Consider the following 19,108-nt stretch of genomic DNA (forward strand, 5'->3'; position numbering starts at 1 on the left):
GTGCCAACAGAGACATCTCTGGGGCAGTGTTCAGGTCTTGTGCACCTGCCCAAAGGTTTTTGCATTTCCACGGAGCCAGCAGAGCTACAGGCAGATTCTTTGGGAAGTAGATCAGACAGCCTGGAGCAAAACATGATACAGGGTTGATAGTCTGCATGCCTTGGGTTCCTCAGCTGTAAAAGGAGGAGAATATCTCCATCACAGGGGCAGTTCAAAACTAATAAAGCTGTAACCTACTATGGACATTTTTAGAATGAAAATGAACATTGAATTGTGCAAAGTACAGCTTTCCATGTCTTAACGTCCTTGAATTGTGCTATTCTTGACATTATTGCAGAAAGAGTTTGTGGTAGGGAAGTCTCTGTGTTGAATGACCATGTTCCAATAGCACCTGCTCAGCTGGCAGCTTACAGGTTTCAGGCCTTGAAAAACAGCTCAGGATTTGTTTTCATTCCTGTTCCAAATAATTCTCACTTTTTTCATCCCCCAAGCAGATCCAGTTCTTACTGTTAGGGAAATTATAACAGCTCTGTTTGGGGCATCCCAACCTTAGCCACCCTGGATGATTCCCTTCCACTCCAGCACTGGTTTGCCTGAGCTGCAGAGGTGAACCTATAACAATCATGTGCTTTGTCTCTAAAATGAGGCAATATCACCACACTCTTCAAGATGTGCATTCCTGAATCTCTAGATGTCCATACAAAAATACCAGTATTGTTGGGGGGTTTTAAAGGCCTTGCCTGTATTAGGCTTAAAGAAACAGAGTTGCTTTTTGCAATGTTGCAGCAGGTGGACTGCAAATCCCAAGAGAAGCCATGATTTTACAGGTAATGATGCTCCAAAGGCGCTTTCAGGCTTGAGTCTGTTGCTATAGGACACGAAATAAAACAACACGCATGCTGGAACCTCCAAGGTAAAAAGAAGGGAAGTTTATTTTCTGACTCCAACATTTATAGACTTTCAAAAGTGACAGTGGATTGGAGAATGAAAGTGCCACCTCTGCAATGACACTGGACAAACCAACAGCCCATCAAGTTTTTCCTCCTCCAGAGAAGAACATAAAACAATAATTATTTACATAAAAGTGCATGAGAAAGTTCATTACGAGAAGATAAACATCAGAAGGCTTCAGAAGGCTTTGAAGGACTTAGAGGAGCAGGGAAAGCTGAGTCCTCCCACCCATCCCTAGAAGAGGAGGTTGTGGCACTCCAGCCTGCTTGTGCTAGCAGATCATGAGGATTCACATGGCTGGAATGACAATTCTCTGAACCACAGCCCAGCCTGGAACCAGGGCATGTGCTCTGGTCACCACTGCTGTGAGCCAATCTCTTGGTAAGGAAAAACAACTTCGATATTTCCAAATCTCCAGCGGCCCGGTGTTGTCCTTATAACTGGGGAGGCTGTTACATGGTTGGGCTGTTGCATTTCCTAGGAGTATGGGATAGGGTTTACTTGCTCTGCCATACCAAATACTGAGAATGTACAGTATTCAGTATACATATATATATATATACTGGTGGTGCTTGGTATTGGTAGTTATAGAAAACAGTTGTATCAGTAGGAAAACTTCAAAATCAAGTCAAGAGTGTGTGCTTATATTTTTTTTCTTAAACTATGAATAAATTAATTCTCTGTTGGGCATGCTACAAAAATAAGCAGAATAAAAATGCATGCTTGCCTAACACTAAGCTTTCATCCTTATCTCTGCATATTGAAATTATGGATTCATTAATTCTCCATAGCCAGGTTTGAATTTATTTTTGTGAACCATTTATTGCTCTGGAAACAAATGCCTCTTTTAAAGCAGAGAACTGACAAGGATTACCAATGACACTGTGGATTTCCCCAGAATAAATTGCCAGTCAATTTTAGCTGCAATATTTTTGATTAACAGGTTATTTAGCATTCCTGCTCTTTTGATCTTTGGCTCTTCACTGACATTGTCAACAAGGCTGCAAGAAAAGATCACTTACAGCCATATTATCAGGGGACCATTGTATTGGTAGTAAATAATATACTAAATAAAACCCATCTGGTACAATGGCTGAAACAAGAAATAGACTATTTATCAGAATAAACAAAAAGCATTCATTCCAGTTCCTGAAAAAACAACAACTGGAAATTTGCTTTGTCCAGGAGAGGATCTCTGTGTTCAGGGGAGATGCACACAGATAAAAGGAATGTGGAGGAAAATTCTTCAGTTCCTCCCTTAACCCCTTCTTACTGACTGGGAGCCCAAGTGCCACCACCCTGGCAACTTAAACAGCAGTAGTTACACTATAGTGAGGTTAAGTGGTGTGGGCAAAGATAAAATAAGGAATTTAATCAAAGTTGTCACTCTTCCCCTCCCACCCCATCCTGGGTGGGATGAGCACCCAATATTGTCAAGATGCTCATTTTTCATGTCCCTCACTGTTGCATTTTCACACGTGTACCCTGGGTACAAACATGCATTTGAGGGATTCTTCCTTCAGGATTGCAAAAAGAAACAAGCTGTGGAGGAGAAGAAAAATGGCAGGGGAGGTACAAGTGTGCTTGTGGTAAACATTTTCTTGTGAAACTACATGTATAACACCTTTTTTCCCATGAAACTGTAGAGAATCGGTTTTTTCCGCAGATCACTTGTGGTTTGTATGCATGAAAATGCAATATTTCTGGTACAGTGGAGTGCTTTCCTGTGTAGTTTCACAAATTGCTTTGTTGTATTCATGTCTTTTTTTATTGCTTTATTCTCTTCTTGGGAAGAGAAATAAGGCAAGTATGACTCCTCATAAGATGCACACAAATCACAACCTGCAAACCACAGAATTATATCGAGTCCTTCATGAATCTCAGTAACTCCAGGCTCATGAAGCAGCAGATCTTTTGTACACAACCCAGCTACAAAAACGCCATGTGATGTCTACTCCATCCATGGATCCTGTGTTCCTGGGCTATACTGCTTTCTCCATTAAAAATGCATGAATTATTTCTACCTCTGTTTTTGCCAGATAATAATTTACAGGAATTAAGACTAAGACTCTTAGAACTACAATACTTGCCTCAAAAAAATTAAAAAAAAAAAAAGAAAAAAAAATTAAAAATAGATGGGACAAAAATCTCCCAATTATTGCATGTCTGGAAGCATGGATCAGAAAGCTCCTGTGGCCCAGGTGACCAACAGGAACAATAGAAACACCCATGTGCTCCTCCCTGGAGAAATGTTCTCATATCCAGTGTGAACATTCCTCCATCAGGGCCTCCTCATGGACATGATTTTTGTGGCTTGTCAACTTCCAGGGCAGACAACCAATTTTTGGGGCAAAATCTGCATTTTGCAGCAAATATATAAATAACATGCAAGTTCCTGAAAACATTGTGTTTCCTGCCTTTTTTATAGTTACTTAAATTCATGTTTACTGGAATCTGCAGTCATTGGTTTATCCAAAAACCCTGACATCCCAGAAACATGCAGTGAAATGCATGGACACTGCTGTTTGGTTAGATTGACTAATTGTTCATAAGCTACCTAAAAACTCCTCCTTCCCTGCTGGATTCAAGGAAACACATTCTTTAGTATAATTAAACCTTTCTTTTCTCACAAAATTAGTTCAAATAAATTCATACTGTCTGCTCAAGCAGCCCTGTCTCTCTTTGGCCTGGAGGAGGCTGAGTGGTTCTTTGCTGTTAAATGAGGTATTGATTTCCTATTTCTGCTGGCTGACATCCTGTCATAAGAAAGACTTTAATCAATAGATCATATGTCAGCTGTAGTTATTTCACATATCATATTATTATTAACATCATCATCATTTTTATTAGTTTACATTTCTGCCTGAGCTGCTCTGGGGTACCACTGTGTCTTTCTATTTGCTCCTTCCTCCAGCTCCTTTTCAGCACAAGAGACCTTGCAGCATAAACTCCCAGAGAATAAACTCATGCTGCCTTATGCCAAAAAGCATGTAATAAAATGAGGGATTAAAGGGAAAATCACCCTTTCCCAAAAACCTGCTGCTGCCATAAGCTTCCTGTATCATCCTGAGTGAGCTGTTCTACTGTCCCTTACCTGGCTTTTGCTGTACCAGATAAAATATGAGTTTTTCTCCTTCACATTTGTGATTGCAGAACTTCTCCGGGTAGGGTTAGGGCATCATCCTGTTGTCAACATATTGCAAGAGTTCTCTTTTCATTACATTGCAAGGGTTCCATATTGCTAGAGTTTCATACCTCTTTGATGTTTCTTGTAGGCATTCCCTCTAGGCACTGCCTCTGCCTCATCCTCAGAGCAGCCAACTCACACCAATCCTTCCCTCAGCCAACCAATCCACCCTTTTATAACACTCTTCTTATTGGCTACAGCTGTGGCCTGTTAAAATCAGGCCTGCTCCTGATCCTTAATGATTGGTTCAGCTGCAGCTCTTTAGGGGGTAAGATTACTTTCTATACCACCTTTATTTACTTATGTTCTATCCCCCTACGTCAGCCCTCTCCTCTGTGGGCAGTGGGTTGGGTTCCCTGCTCCTCTCAGTGGCAGGTGCTCACTTTGCCCATTTTTGCTGAGGCCCCAGATCTGATCTCACCACAGAACTGTTGTACTGGAGCGGCCACACTAACCTGGGTGTTTGTGCATCCTGCAATGTCATTAACCAAAGGACACGTTCCCCTTCTCTCCTTCATGCTATTTTTTTACACAACTGTTGGCCTCACCTGTCTGTTGCACAAAAGGGTTGAGTGCTGGATCAAGTTTACATTTCAGGACAGAGACATTCGGCTGCCTGTATTGTCAAGCCACACGCCTCATTTGTCACAGGATCTGTGGGAGCTCCAGGCTGCTCAGACTTAGCCCATGTAATTTGTCATATCTCCTTTTCCCAAGCTTTTCTGTAGTGATGGATTTCTGTTGTGTCTAACGCTTTTCTGTCAACTTTCAGATCCATTATTGGCAAAAGGCACATTTGGAATCTCTGGCAGAGGAATAGGACACAAAAATTCTTTTCCACAGTTGCATTCTTTTTAGCTATGGTGTTCCTTTGCACATCTAACACATAATTAATGGCAAGCAGTTCTCTTAAAAAAAAGTTAATGTTTGGTTCAGGGCATTTTCAGAAGGAAATTCAGTGAAAAATTATTCACCTTGCTTATGAATTTTTTTCCATGTAAAGCTTTATTTTGGTTAAGAAAACAGCAAAGGCTCATGTTAGGGTATTTGTATACTTGTATAATTAAGAATGTCTAATGAAATCTTGCATTTCTATTTTAAAAATTATTTGTGGCTTTCGTTCAAAATAAGCTAGCTGCATAATGGATAATTGTAGGACATCTACTAATGAATTTTTTTTTTTTTTTCTTATAGAATCGTAGATGTTTTGGCTCCTAGTTGATAGCAATTCTGCTTTCTCATGCTTCTAAGAGGGAAATGCGTAGTTCTCTGAAATACAGAGAAATATTGCACAACATCTGACCTTCAGGTCTTGAGAGACAAAGTTATCCAAAACATAAAGCTTTGCACCAGAACCCTCAGCAAGTCTTATGATGCAGAAGCAAATCCTTTCATTCTGCTGTGTGCAACCAATAGTTTAATGATTAAATATTTTGGTTTCGGGCTGTTTAAAATTCCCATTTAAATGACAGAGAATACAAGGATTTTAAATTCTTTGACTTAGGAAGAAAATAGGAGCTAGCAAGATTCCAAGTTATATCCTAAGAAACATTAAAGTGCTTATACATAATAGAGCTTTTACTTTGTATGTGAAACAGTACATTATGTACTCATCCTACATTTTCTCAGTTTGTTTTCAATATTGGATTTCTGTTTCAATGCAGTCATGAAAAACTTCTATCTGTAATTTGATGTAATTGGGCTCTGATGAGAGCTAATGGACAGATAAAATACCTTTTGACAGCTTTTCAAAATTCATGGAGAAAGGAAAATATCCATTCTTTTTACATATATTCAACTATGAGTAACAGTTTTGATTATGGTACTCATAACTGGGGGAGATGCTACCACATCACATACACTACAATTACTCCCAATGAACCTATACAAGGAATCAATCTCCCCAGACTGGAAAAGGAGTCATCTGACATTTTAGCTTTTCAACTTTCATTCAGCCTTCAAAATCATACCTTCACAGTTTTCCTTCTAACTTTGCAATTAACCATTCCTAAATTCCCTGAAATTCTTCCTTTCTCTCCACAAACTGTTTACTTGTGAACATGAAACCTTTAATTTCTCCCTTTTCAGAAGGCATCAGAAGCCAGCCAGCAAAATCATTGAATATTGGTATGAAGAATTGAATATTGGCATGAATATTGGTATTAAAAATGTTGACTTTCTGGAGTCAGTAGTTGTAGGCACACAGTTGGTGTTGATTGGGATGGGGCTGTGGCTGAGCCCCATCCCCAGTGGGCACAGCTGTGAGCAGCAGGTGAGCAGCACTGACAGCAATGAGCCAGGGAGTGCCCAGGGGCACTGACCAACACCAAAGGGAACAGAGGGCACACAGGGACAGTGCATCAACATGAGGGTATAAAAGGTTGGGCTAAAAACAAGAAGGGTGGATGCTTGCAGCCTTCTGAAGTGGAAAGGTTTTACTCTGTATGGGTTGAAGCCTTCTGAAATTGCATGGTGATACTCTGTGTATCATGGCCATCCCAACTGTGACATATGCTGCAACAAGTAGTAATTTTGCCTTCATTATTATTTTGGGATTTTTCTATAAAATAAGAGATATGCTTTCACATAAATGAGTCCTTTCAGATAAGTCCAAGTCCAATAACAAGCAATGCATATTGCATATTTTTAAACTAACCTTAATCATTAATCCAGCCCAAACTACCTGTAGCCTGAATAAATCTGTTGGGGTTTTTTTGAGTCATAACTATTTTAGGTTATAATCAAAACCATTACCTAGTTTAGCCAAACTCCTAAGCACATGTTTAAGAATGTGCTCATTGGTTTTCATAGCTTCAGTTCAGGGCCCTGCTGAGCTACTATTAATGTTTTCATTATAACACTTCATAGATGAAACTCCTGTTTAAGCCAGTACAGGAAGAAAAGCCAGCTGGGTTACCCTGACTAAAGAGTTTAGTCTCCAGTACACCATCAGGAGGAACAGGCAGTGCTGACATAATCACCTTTTCCTGTGTGTTTTGAGTTACTGGTTTTGGTCTGTAGATTCAGGCAGGTCATAAACATTCATATGGATATTATTACCAACATATAGAGAATGGATAGAAAATTTAATTAGATAACAAACAATTCTGCAAGGACCTGTTCTTTCAAAACCTAGCTGTCTACAGGTTTATGTCTCTTGCTTGATTGGCTTTAGGACTGAATTATAGTAAGATTTTCTGTTGTCCCTGTGTGTATGTACAATCTCTTCCTGCAGAGTAGTCTGACAGCAATATACAGGCAACCATTTGACTGCACATCTCTTTCAAAGCTCACAAGTGGCTGAGGTAAGCCTGTGGATAGTTAAACCACAGTCTTCTCTGTGCAGACTGTAGGATCCTGATTTTCCTGGAGTCTTTTTCTCTATTGTCCATTGTGATTGAAACTGGATAGTAGATTGGAAAGCTGAGCATCCATGAAAATGTGCTTTCCAGAGTGATATGAGAATGACCAGGAGCTGGTCCCCAGAATGAGTGTTTTCCAGGTCTGCTGGAAGTGTATAGATAAGCTAGTCAAGATCACTCAAGATGTAGAGAAGTATGGCACGTTTTACCAGGCCTCCCAGGGCAGAGCTGTGCTGCTCTGCCTAAGCCCAACCATGCTTCTTCCTCCTCCAGAGGCTGCTGCTGGGGCTGGTGGAGCCCCATCCAGTTTTCCTTAGAGATTTGCAGACTGACCCTTTGGAGGATGTACCCCTAGAAACATTTTTAGCACAGAGATGAGTTATGAGAGACAGGGCTTCACTCAAGCTTTCCTTTCCTTTACGTCTCTAAATGTTTTCTACTCCCATCACCCTTTTCCAAACTGAGGACTTTGAAGCTGCTTCTCCCTCCCGTGAATCTGCTGCTTTCTTGTACAATTAGCACCTCAGTTCACCTGCTAGACGTGTTCTCAGTGCTGCTTTTGTTCCTCTATGTCAGGGAAGATGAGGCTGCAGCCCATAAGCTTTGCTTTAAGGCTGGCTCTCCTTGCTGCATGTGGGGCTTGTTTTCAGTCTGGGCCTGACTGCCCCAGCAGTCCCACAGCTCCTAATTGAGGAGGAACAACTTTATTCATCTGGAGGTTTCTCCTCCCTAAGGTAGTCAAAACCTTTCTTCCCCTGGATCACATGGGAGGCCCAATGTAGTATTCAATTCAGTTTACAAAATTAGTTTAGATATATTAAAAAATTACTGAAGAGCATACTCAAGCTAAGCTTTGTATTTTCTTCAAGACTCTGCTTGCAGTAAACTAAGAAGCAGTTTAGATTTTAACTTATTTCTCTCCCCTGGACATCAGTCACTTCACAGTGGGTTCAGGATTATTACTTCAGTGCTGTCTGGGAAACCAAAGCATGTGGCACATGCAGGGTTAAACTGAACAAACTGAACCATGTGCTGCTTTTTAAGGTTCTCCTTGTGAATGCTTCACCAGACTTGCTGCAAAAGGGCAAAAATCTTTCCCAGTTAAGATTATAGGGATTTTTTTAAATTATTATTATTATCATGACAAATCCATCTAAACACATATGAAAATTAAATTAATTCATTGCAAATTTTTCTCAGAGTCACAGAAGCTGTGGAGGAACCTCAGGGCTACTCTACAGCAGTTTGCAACATTTGCAATCCCTAGCACATACCAGAGTTTTCAACCTTTGGGAAAAAACAACATAAACCTTCATCTTTCTATGTTGCTATTAATAGCTGGAGGAAAGGCAACAGAAATCTTGTCTCAAAGCTAGCTACACCTAATAACTAGGGTTTGTTATGTTAGCTCAGACTGGAGCCTTTTTCTATTTTAGAGTGAGACTGTTGGGCTAATTTCAGTTAGGTACTCCCATAGGAATGCCCCTATACCTCCTGATTGATGGAAATCTATTTCCTATGCAAAAAAGGTTATAAGAATTGCAAATTTCTCAGTCTATGTCTCTGGAATTTTAATAGTTTCTGTAAGATCTCAGAGTTCCTCACTCCCTGGCTGTCCTGTAAAGCTCATAAATGCTAAAAGAGCAGAGACCTTCTGGTCCAGGTAGCATATAATGCTCATAAATTTTATAGGAGCAGGGAAAGTGCTGAAGGAACAAGTCTCTCTCCTCCTCCGGCTTTATAAATGCCACTGGTGTCATTAGCCTGTTGGGTGTTCCTGATCCTAGCCAAAATAAGATCAAAGAGGAATACCTTCTGGTACTTAAATATGAATGTATTTTTCTCTCTCCTTGTTTTCTCAGTCCTGAATTGTAAAATGTCAGCTGCACTGGAAAAAAAAAGTTCTTTCTAATTTCCTACACAAAAATAAAAAGAGATTTTAAAGATTACTGTGAAGTCAAAGTAATGCATGAAGAAAACAGTCATTTGTAACAAAATGTTTGTGTAGGATATGTGAATATGCATTTGTGTTTTCATCAAGCTCCTAAACAAAGTGGTACATTTCTATTTTCAGAAGAGGCAAAATTAAATAAATTAGATAAGTTCTTCTGGAACACTCTGGTTTTTTCAGGTGCATTGCTGCCCTTGTCCCAGCTGCAGATGGGGCCCTTTGGGACACACCTGAGCTTGAGCCAATGTAGCAGGGAGATCTAGGACAGGGAAGCTGCCAGAGCACAAAGCCCGGTGCAGTCTTGGGTATTTTTATAGGAACCATGGCAGAGTAATGCCTGAGGTAGAGACTTGCTTCTTATTTTTATATACATCACTTCCTTTAGCAATAACCAATTAAAACAGATTCACATTTGACAGAATCCATTCTAAAGGAGGATATGTATTTAATGGAGTTGAAAGCATTTCATCAGTACTGTTTAAAAAGCAGGATACAATGCTCTGTAATTTATCAGTTTAAAAGGCAGTTGTGCTCTCCACAGAGATCCAAGAAAACTTGTTGGCTTCAAAAGGGGGCTGTTAAGAGGAGGGAGGAAACAGGTTTTGGGTAAACCAATTGTTATAATAATTATGTTTTTTGGTGAGATGGATCACAAGAAATATAAAAAATATTCCTGGAGCTTGATTGGCTTTCATTACATATGATGCCATCACTTTTGTTTTTAGACTTCTCCTTACATTCAGCTGGCTGTTGTCTCTCTGGACCACGGTACTTCCTTACTAGTCATACTTAATGTTCACTTATTCATATTGCTACGTTGCTCTGCTCTGTTGTATCTGTCTGTTTTCAAGCTTTTTAACACACTTTCAGGTCTGTTATTGCAGTCTAGCTGCTGGAACCCCTAAAAGATACTGGTATCCTGGAAATTTCAGTTAGAGGTTCATAACCTATTTTTAGTCCTAATTTCATGCCTACCTGTGCTGTAGTACCAAGTGAAAGGGAATCACTCCAAGCACCAACACAATTGATTCAGTCTTGGCCTGCCTGTACCCAAGTGGGGTGCTTTCTGTAGGGGGACATTTCCCATCATTTGTGCATGCAACTCAAGGAACTCAAGGAACCAAAAGGGAGGCCCTCTCTTCACCCCCATATGATGTGCCTTTCTTGAGAATTGTGTGGCTCCCCTTTAGTCAGCCCATCCTTCCTGGAAACTGCTCAGGAGAGGTCCTGTGTCCACAGCACAACAAGTGCAGCCATGCCCTGGATCTGTGCATGGGAAATGGTGATTCTGTCACCTGCTCCATCTAGGAGCATCACCACCATCACCACCACCACAAAGACCCCCAGGCCACCTGTACTTCACACCATGGCACCTTTAGTGAGCAGAGATACAAATCCAGCTGACTGGTGGGATCCACTGGGGGACAACACACTTGAAACACTTCCTTGAGCTTTTCAGGCATAGCTAATGTAAGGGAGGGAAGATAAAGCTGCTTTGAAGACTGAGAGATGGCAGTTGCTTAAATGATTTCTGAAGCAAATACTTTCAAAACTTAACACAAGGAAGAGGTAAAATTAATTGATAAAATCAGAGCTGAGTTCCAGCTGAGCTCCACAACATGTGGGGAATGATCCCCCACACTCAGGGAACCAGAACAGGGCAATGCAATGAGGACCAAAACCCTCAGTGGGTCCTTCAACACCAGGGGTTCAGAATGAACAGGGGGGATGTCCCTATGTGTAAGGATCAAATAATAAAATATGTCCTTTAAGGTACAGCATGAAATGCTGTGAAATTACTCCTTAGAGACCTGCAGCTGCCCTAGAAGTCCCTGGCCTCATTCTTTGCAATCAGAGGGTTTCAGAGCAATTCCCCCAGGTGCCTGCCTTGCTCTCTCTCCAGGCACTCTGAGGGCAACAGACCAGCTGAGGTGTGGCCAGGCTTAGTGCCTGCCTGCAGCCTTTAGCAGCCAGATAAAGTTATCCCACCAGCCACAAAGCTGTGCAAGAGCAGACTTCTGCAGGAGGGCATCCAGGGGCTAAGGGGGTCAGGGCCTCACCCTCGATAAAATCTATCTGCTGCAAAGTAGATAAACATCAACTTTCTGCAGGGATGGGCTCAGATATCATCAGCCACACAATGGCAATTGATTAAGTCAAAGAGAATCACAGAATGGTTTGGAGGGAATCTTAAAATCATCTAGTTCCTACTCCCTGCTGTGGGCAGGGACACCTTCCACTAGATCACATCACTTATGTCCCATCCAATCTGGCCTTGAACACTTCCAGGGATGGGGCACCCACAAATCCTCCGTGCCGCCTGTTCTAGTGTAGCATTGCTCTCCTAGTGAGGAATTACTTTCTAATAAATCTTGAATAATAAAAAAATAAATAAGTAGCAACTAAATAATACATAGTAAATAAATAAATAATGATGCCTTACATCTTCCATATGCTTTCACAAACACTATCAGGTCTACCTTGGACTAGAAATGCCACAGCTGAGGGGCATCTGTCAGGAGGAAAGAGAGAAACACAAGGGTTCCTGGCAGATCCTCCAGGGGTGGTATCACATGCTCCCTTCTACCAGGCATGCATTAAAACTGTTCTTTTTGTATACAGCAAAATTCTAGAAAACGTGTGCAGACCTATCAGAAAAGCACTCTCCTTCTGGCTCCTGTGTGACTCGGGTGTGGGCTCTGAAAATCCTGCTTTTTAACTGCTGTCTGTAACAGGGGGAGGAGAGGTGAGGCCAGAGGTCTTTGAGAAACTGAACAACTTGCAACCCCTGCCCTGGCAGGTGCCGTTCCCTTCTCCTAGGAGATGGCTCCGTAGATTTGTTTGGGGAAACAAATCCATATCTGGTGTTGCACAAAAATTGCAAGCAAGGTTTCTGGTTACAGGAAGATCAAGGAGCATATGAATGTGATCCCTATAGTTTCCTTCAGATCAAAGTAATGTGACCTGCTCCTCATCCCCATGGACTCAAGATCAAAGGGATCAAGACTTCACCTGAAACCTCTAACAGGTTCCTAATGGGCATCCCCAGCAGACAGAATTTAACAGAAAATTGTTCTTCATTAAACTGAAATGTGAACCCTACTTGGATTTTTTAAGTCAAAGGGGAGAGAAAAGAGATGTTTTGCACATCCACATATAACATTATTTCATGCCCTGACAAAAATAATCTAATTTCTTGGGGCGAGGCCAGGGTGAGCTGCAGGCTGGTTTTGAGCTGTGGGCTGGAGGCTTTTCCTTTCCCAGGCACAGTGTTGGAGCATATCCATGTCACCAAGGCCAGCATGGCTCCTCCAGTGCAAGGAGCTACCAAGAGAGGAAAATCAGCTGCTGGCTCATGATATCTGAGGAAAAGGGCTGAAAATACTGACAAGATTCCTTGCAGTTTCTGCCTGGGTTCGGGTGGCAGAGCTGTGGTCTCCAGCTGGGTACCAGGTCACCCCTCTCCCTGGCACAGGTGGTACTCCAGCTTCAGCCCTGACCTTCCTTCACCTGCGTAAAGCACTCTCCTTGTGCTGCAGGTGCCTTTGATCCATCTCCAGCCATGGCCAGAGATCTCTGGGGCGCTTCTCAAATCTGCCTTGCTACGAGGTTGCAAGCAAAGCCCATCTCAGTTTTTCTCCCCAAAGTCCTTCCGTCTTTTTCAAGCTTCTTTGACCAAAGGACTTTGCTTTTCACAGATGGGTTTCTGGGTCAGCATTATCAAATAATACTGCTGCTGAGGGCACATTTTATTCCAGTAAGATAATGTATATCAGTTTCACAAATGAAACCATTTTTAGTGGCAAAGAACTATTTCTTGTAAAACTATTTCTGACCTGATTTTTTCAATTGTAAGAATATTTTTCTTTTGCACTACCACTTGGTTCATAGCAATAATCATTTGAGCTCAAGTGAAGTGAATAGACTTTCTATGTTTTTTTTTATCTGAAGAAGCTGCACTTTGGGTATTTGTCAGCAAATTTCACCTATGCATGAAAAAAGAAACCACAGACTATGCTTCAGAAACCACAGACTATGCTTCAGAATACGTTTCACTTATCACAGTATAAGCATACCAGTTTGATCATCATGTTATTTATCAATTTTCCACACACATAGATTTTAAATGCACTTACTGCTCTGTGTGGTTTTTTTTTTTGTGAAAGGGAGGGATTTTTTTCCTTTTTGCACCCACCCTGGAGAGTGGCAAGCACAGCTCCTCCAGGCATATCCCAGAAATGCACGTGGCAGCTGTGGCATCTCAGAAACCTGAAAACTTGCAGATTGGCTAAAGGCCAAAAAAATCTTCAGGTGACTGTGGGGCACTGAGAGGTTGCTGTCACTGAAGTCCTAAGGATAAAACCTCTGAAATACACTCAGATATTTAATTCATTTCTTCAGACCCTTACAACTGTTCAGCAGCTGCAGGACCCATCAATATCCTTGCAGCATTACTAGTGTGCTTGCAATGTGCCATAAAAAGGATGGGAACCTTCTGCACTCACAGGCAGCATTTCCAGGCTGCTCCAATGATTGTGTGAAAGTGAGAATCTGCATAATTTCCCCATCTGACGGGGAAATGGTACCTGGAGAATAATTTTGAAGGCATAGTTTTTAAAAGGAAAATCTAAAAATATTTACTTTAAAAAGGGGGTAACATTCATCTGGATGCAGGCTGCCCAGAAATTTAGGCTTGGTTTCTGAATCCCATATATTCTTCAAAATACATGTTCACTCCAAATGAAGCCATATCTTCAGCTTGATACATTTTTTGTGTTGAGCTCAACCATCCATCTCAAAAGTTGAATACGCTAATTCAGAGCATTCAAGATTTACTAATGTAGCTCTCAAATTGTAATGCAGATAACAGTGCCTCTCTGTGAAAGCATTCAATTTAGAGATAAAATAGAAAAGGACTCTATTCTGCATTTCAGTATTGATATAATTTAAATGCCACAACAGTGCAATTCATTCTTGCATGCCTTTGGCTAACTGCCATCACAAAAATGGTGTGGCATTTAAAAATGGTGTGTGGGGACAGGGAGAAAGAGAGAAGTTATTATAGAAGTATACTGGGGAAAGGGTGATTTTTATGGTAGGAACTGTACCTGTGCTATTATTTTTGTTGCAGAGTTCCAGTTACACTCTGGCCATAAATTGTCAATGGGAAGGCTTGACCCATAAAATACATTATTTTTTAAGGTCGGCCACCTACTTTTCTGTTACCAGTTCTAGTAATTATTGCATTTGCAAGCAAAGAAACAGTAGAACTGAGAACTGAAAAGCAAGACTGTCAGAGATTTCCTGGGTTCAAACATTCAAGCAGAGATACCCTCAGTAAATGGCTTTAATGCACTGAGGAGCTTTTTACCTATGTGCTGCAGTGCCAGGAGTATCAATGAACCAGATATCTGAATGGGAGAATCTGGGTATTTTGCACTCAGATTTTCCTGGCTGTATGGTTTTAGAATTATTTGCTCACATTAGAATTAGTGGGAATCAATTATTTCAAGCTAACTCTAAATATTTTGATTTGTGCAATAAAAAGAGCTGTGCACTTGAACTTTAGCAAACCTGGGAAAAGTCTCATAAATATTAAAGAGGGGTACATTTTGTGCAAAGTCCCTTTAAGCAAGCCTGCCTTTTTCCATAGGGCAATGGTGTCTCAAGCCATTTGAATAAAAATCGGTGATCATGTTTCTTTTAAAATAAAAAATGCATTGAAAGTTTCTGTCAGAGCTCACTCCCAGTATAACTCACCCATTCTCAAGCCAACACTGTGGTCCGAAACAAATTTTCAGGTCATCCACAATGTATTTCCATCAAAACAACAAAACAGCTGTAAATCTTCACCATCTCTTTTATTACAGCAATTCTTCTTTTTACTTGAATTCCCATTTAACAAGTCTTTTGCTTGTTCAGAGACGAGCTGGTTTCTGAAGTCTGCAAATGCTGCTGTGTTGTTCATTTAGAGGAAGCCCCAATGAATGTGATCATTTGAAGCTAGGGTATTTTAAGAACACAGAAATGAATAGTAAAATATTTTGGCTGTGTTACAGTGAGGATTGCAGCAGTGAGGAGTGCTATTTATTAGAAAAATAAACTGTAAAGGGATAAAATATTAGAGCAGAATGAAGGAGGTGGACTGGTTCTGGTTGTGCCCTCAACAGAGTGACTGCTGTCTGTGTCCACAGGTAGGATGACTCTCAACATGGTGCTGATTTCTACTTGGAATCACAGGAAGCACCATATGGAATAAGGCTGGTCCTTATTTCCCCATGACCCAGCCGAGCCTGAGTCCATGCAGGGTCAGTGTGCAGCTGTGGCCGGGCAGTGCTTGGTGGGCAGCAGTGCTGCAGCCACATCCCGTGGGGCTGCGTGGAGCCACATCTGCACTCGTCACCCCCTCAGTGTGGCACAGCACAGCCCTGCCTGGCTGCACGGCGCCCGCACCAAAGCCAGGGAGCTGCAGGGAGAGCGTCACTGGCAGCAGGAGCATGGGTCTCTGCTGGTTCCGCTGCCTTTCCAGCATGCACCACTTTGTGGTCTACATTCCAGGCAGCCACAGAAACTGTAGAAATCTTACAGTGGTGAAGTTAATGGGTAGCTTAAAAAACAGAAGTTTGTTTTTCTATTTAATTGTCTCTAATGTCAGTGTGTGTTGCTAGCACTATAGCTGTTTGATCCTCTTGTTTACTCTGTAAGGCTCTTTGTTACTTGATACCTTGAAATAAAGATACCCATGGGCTATTAACCTTTCTGTTTTCTAATTTAAAAGATGGCATTTCCTTAGATGTAGATAAGTGCTGCGTTCTAAATTCTTCAAATGTTACTTTCCTTTTGATTTACAGCAGGGTAAAAAACAATTTTCTTCAGTAGGTTTGCTTTTGTTTACTTATTCTTTAAAGAGTCACAGTCTCTAAAGCAAAACTTATTTTCTGCCTTTATTGTGCTATATCCATTAGTATTTGCACTATCCCTTTTTTTCTAGTTAAATTCTGTTTTCTTGAGATATGAAGCTGAGAACAGACATACTGCTGAAAGCAAGGGTGAGCATTTTGTTTACTCTGGGACTTCATGAGTTAAGAATTTTCTGTCCTGTTCCTTTGACATCCCAATGTTTTGCCTGTTTCTGCAAGCAGTTCATACTTCTACAGCATGGACTAAGGGCTTTGGTGGCTGCGTTTCATTTCCATACCAGCAGTGCAGAAGAATCATTCAGACCACTTCCCTCACATTTGTCTGGTTGACAGCTGTCACATTGTTCCAGAAGGATCCTCTTGAGGAAATCTTCCTGGTTTTTTCCTAGTTTTGATCCATATAAGTAATTTTTTCTATTTGTTTATACTCTGTTTTTCTCAGGTCATTTATAAATATATTAATTAACAGCCCAGTTTCAGTCAGGAACTTCCTGCTCAAGTGTAACTTTCTGTCTAGAGACAAGTGACCCTTTATTGATCCATCTGTTCCTGCAGTGTTTACAGGCCACATCACTGCTTATCTTTCATGCCATGATTTACTTATCTTCTCAACTAGAACTCTGACAGTGGCTTTTTGAACCTGCTGCTGAACTGTGTCAGCTGCTTCTGTTTCCATTTGCTGTCTTGTGGGGTGGTGAAAAATGAAACTCTCTGAGTCCCTTTCTCTGAGCAGCAGTTTGAGCAGTGTACAAATCATAGCTGTGACCAATCCATTTGGCTTTTGTTTCTCTTATTCTAGAAAAGGACAGCTGAAAAATCCTCCCTGCTACAACATTTGACTTATGCCTTTCTTGTTGACTGATTCTCCCTATTATACCCTTGTCTCTCTCTATCTTAAATTAAATCAACATTAGATATCATTGAAGCCAGACATCCTTTGAAACTTCATGCTGATCTGCAGAGGCAGATATGGCTAAGCAGCAGAATCAACTTAAGGAAAGGAAGATACAGCTACTTTATAAATGCATTTTCTTTTTTTTCCCTTCATTCTTCCTTGTGCTCCTTAAAGGGAAGTAGCAGCCCTCTTTGATCTTAGAAGACTGCAACACATTGATGAGTGGAACAAAACCTCTTTCTTGCCTGTTATGAGAAAAAAGATTTCATTCTTTCCCATAATTTTTAGTGTTAGATTGCTCTGAAAATTGCAGAACAAAGCAGCTGATATTAAAAAGAAAGAAATTATCTCAGCTTTTTACAAGATTCTAAAAGGACTGGAGAAATGCATTGCATTAAAAATCCATTCTGGCCAATAAATGCTGCCTCCAGAAGCCACTGACCTGTAACACCCTGCAGAGTGGGGAGAGAACCCTCTGTGCTTCCCCTGTGCAGTCACATTCCTTTCCTTCTGTGCTGTCTGCTCTTCTCAGCTGTTGAAGAAAAGGCACTGGGCAGGACAGAGACCTCTCTGGCTCTGGCTCTGTCTGGCTCCAGCTCTCTGGGGACACAGGGGAGGGACAGCTGATGAGTGGTGATGTCTGTCTGGGTGTGTGGGAAGCCAGGTTTGTGCCAGAGACACAAGGCTGAGCCCCTACACCTCCTTATAAGGTAGCTGGGACTCCTGGCTTGCACAGAACACAGGAATCTGGAGCTGCTGAACAATCACCTGGTCACTTTCTCACTTTTTGCAAAAGCAAAAGCTTCCATAAGAAGGCAAGCACTTCAGTACAGAGGATATTATTGCTTTGTGAAATTCCTTAATAAAGATTATAAAAACTGTACTCAGCATCTTTGAAAGATGATGTCTTTGAGCTGTGTTGTAAAGATGGGCTGAGGTAAAAGAGGGAGAGAATGCATGGTTTCTTTTAATTAAAATGATTGATTACTACAGTGTGGGATAGTCCAAAACTGATTAATGTTCTTAATGAATTACTTTATTTGTGGATTTCTTTGTAAGTCTCTTGTGAATATACATTATCAATACCTTCCTTTGCTAAAGCAAATTATTTTTCCTTTATTTTTTTAGGACACAGGCACACTCAGAATTACAGACAAAAAAAACCTCTGAGGTTGCTTATTCTTAGGCAGGAGATGTAAGTTATTGTTATCTAAAACATACGACCTTCTAATAACCTTTCGCACAAATGCAAGATGCAGAATGCGACTGAAGTAATTAGAGAAGTCACAAATGTTAAATTACAGCTCCTGAGCAACAGTTTAACCACTGATTAGTTCATGCTGGTCAGTGTTTTGCCCTTTAGGAGGACAAGGTGTAAATCCCACTTGGGGGCTGACCTCATTTTCCCCCTGCCAAGCCTGGTGCTGTCAGGGCATCCCCTCCCTCCCTGGTGCTGCTGCTGGTGTGACAGTGCCCATGTGTGACAGTGCCCATGTGTGACAGCTGCTGCTGGTGTGACACTGCCCATGTGTGACAGTGCCCATGGTGTGACAGTGCCCATGTGTGACAGTGCCCATGTGTGACAGCTGCTGCTGGTGGGACAGTATCCATGTGTGATAGTGCCCATGTGTGACACTGCCCATGTGTGACACTGCCCATGGTGTGACAGTGCCCATGTGTGACACTGCCCATGTGTGACAGCTGCTGCTGGTGTGACAGTGCCCATGTGTGATGCTGCCCATGGTGTGACAGTGCCCATGTGTGACAGCTGCTGCTGGTGGGACAGTACCCATGGTGTGACAGTGCCCATGTGTGACAGCTGCTGCTGGTGTGACAGTCCTG

At 41.5% G+C, this 19,108-nt stretch overlaps 1 protein-coding gene and 1 long non-coding RNA gene across 4 annotated transcripts in view; one reads left to right on the forward strand and one right to left on the reverse strand.

Moving 5' to 3' along the window:
* Positions 1–19,108, forward strand: part of LOC102066709 (LHFPL tetraspan subfamily member 3 protein) — a 236,427-nt gene that overhangs the window by 103,467 nt on the left and 113,852 nt on the right. The window lies entirely within an intron of this gene.
* Positions 915–18,195, reverse strand: LOC141728751 (uncharacterized). Its single transcript, XR_012579908.1, has 2 exons — positions 17,709–18,195; positions 915–16,756 (listed from the first exon to the last, which is right to left on the reverse strand). It is a non-coding gene; the product is annotated as an uncharacterized LOC141728751 (long non-coding RNA).

The sequence above is a fragment of the Zonotrichia albicollis genome, chromosome 4 (assembly GCF_047830755.1).
Source record: "Zonotrichia albicollis isolate bZonAlb1 chromosome 4, bZonAlb1.hap1, whole genome shotgun sequence".
Taxonomy (NCBI): Eukaryota; Metazoa; Chordata; class Aves; order Passeriformes; family Passerellidae; genus Zonotrichia; species Zonotrichia albicollis.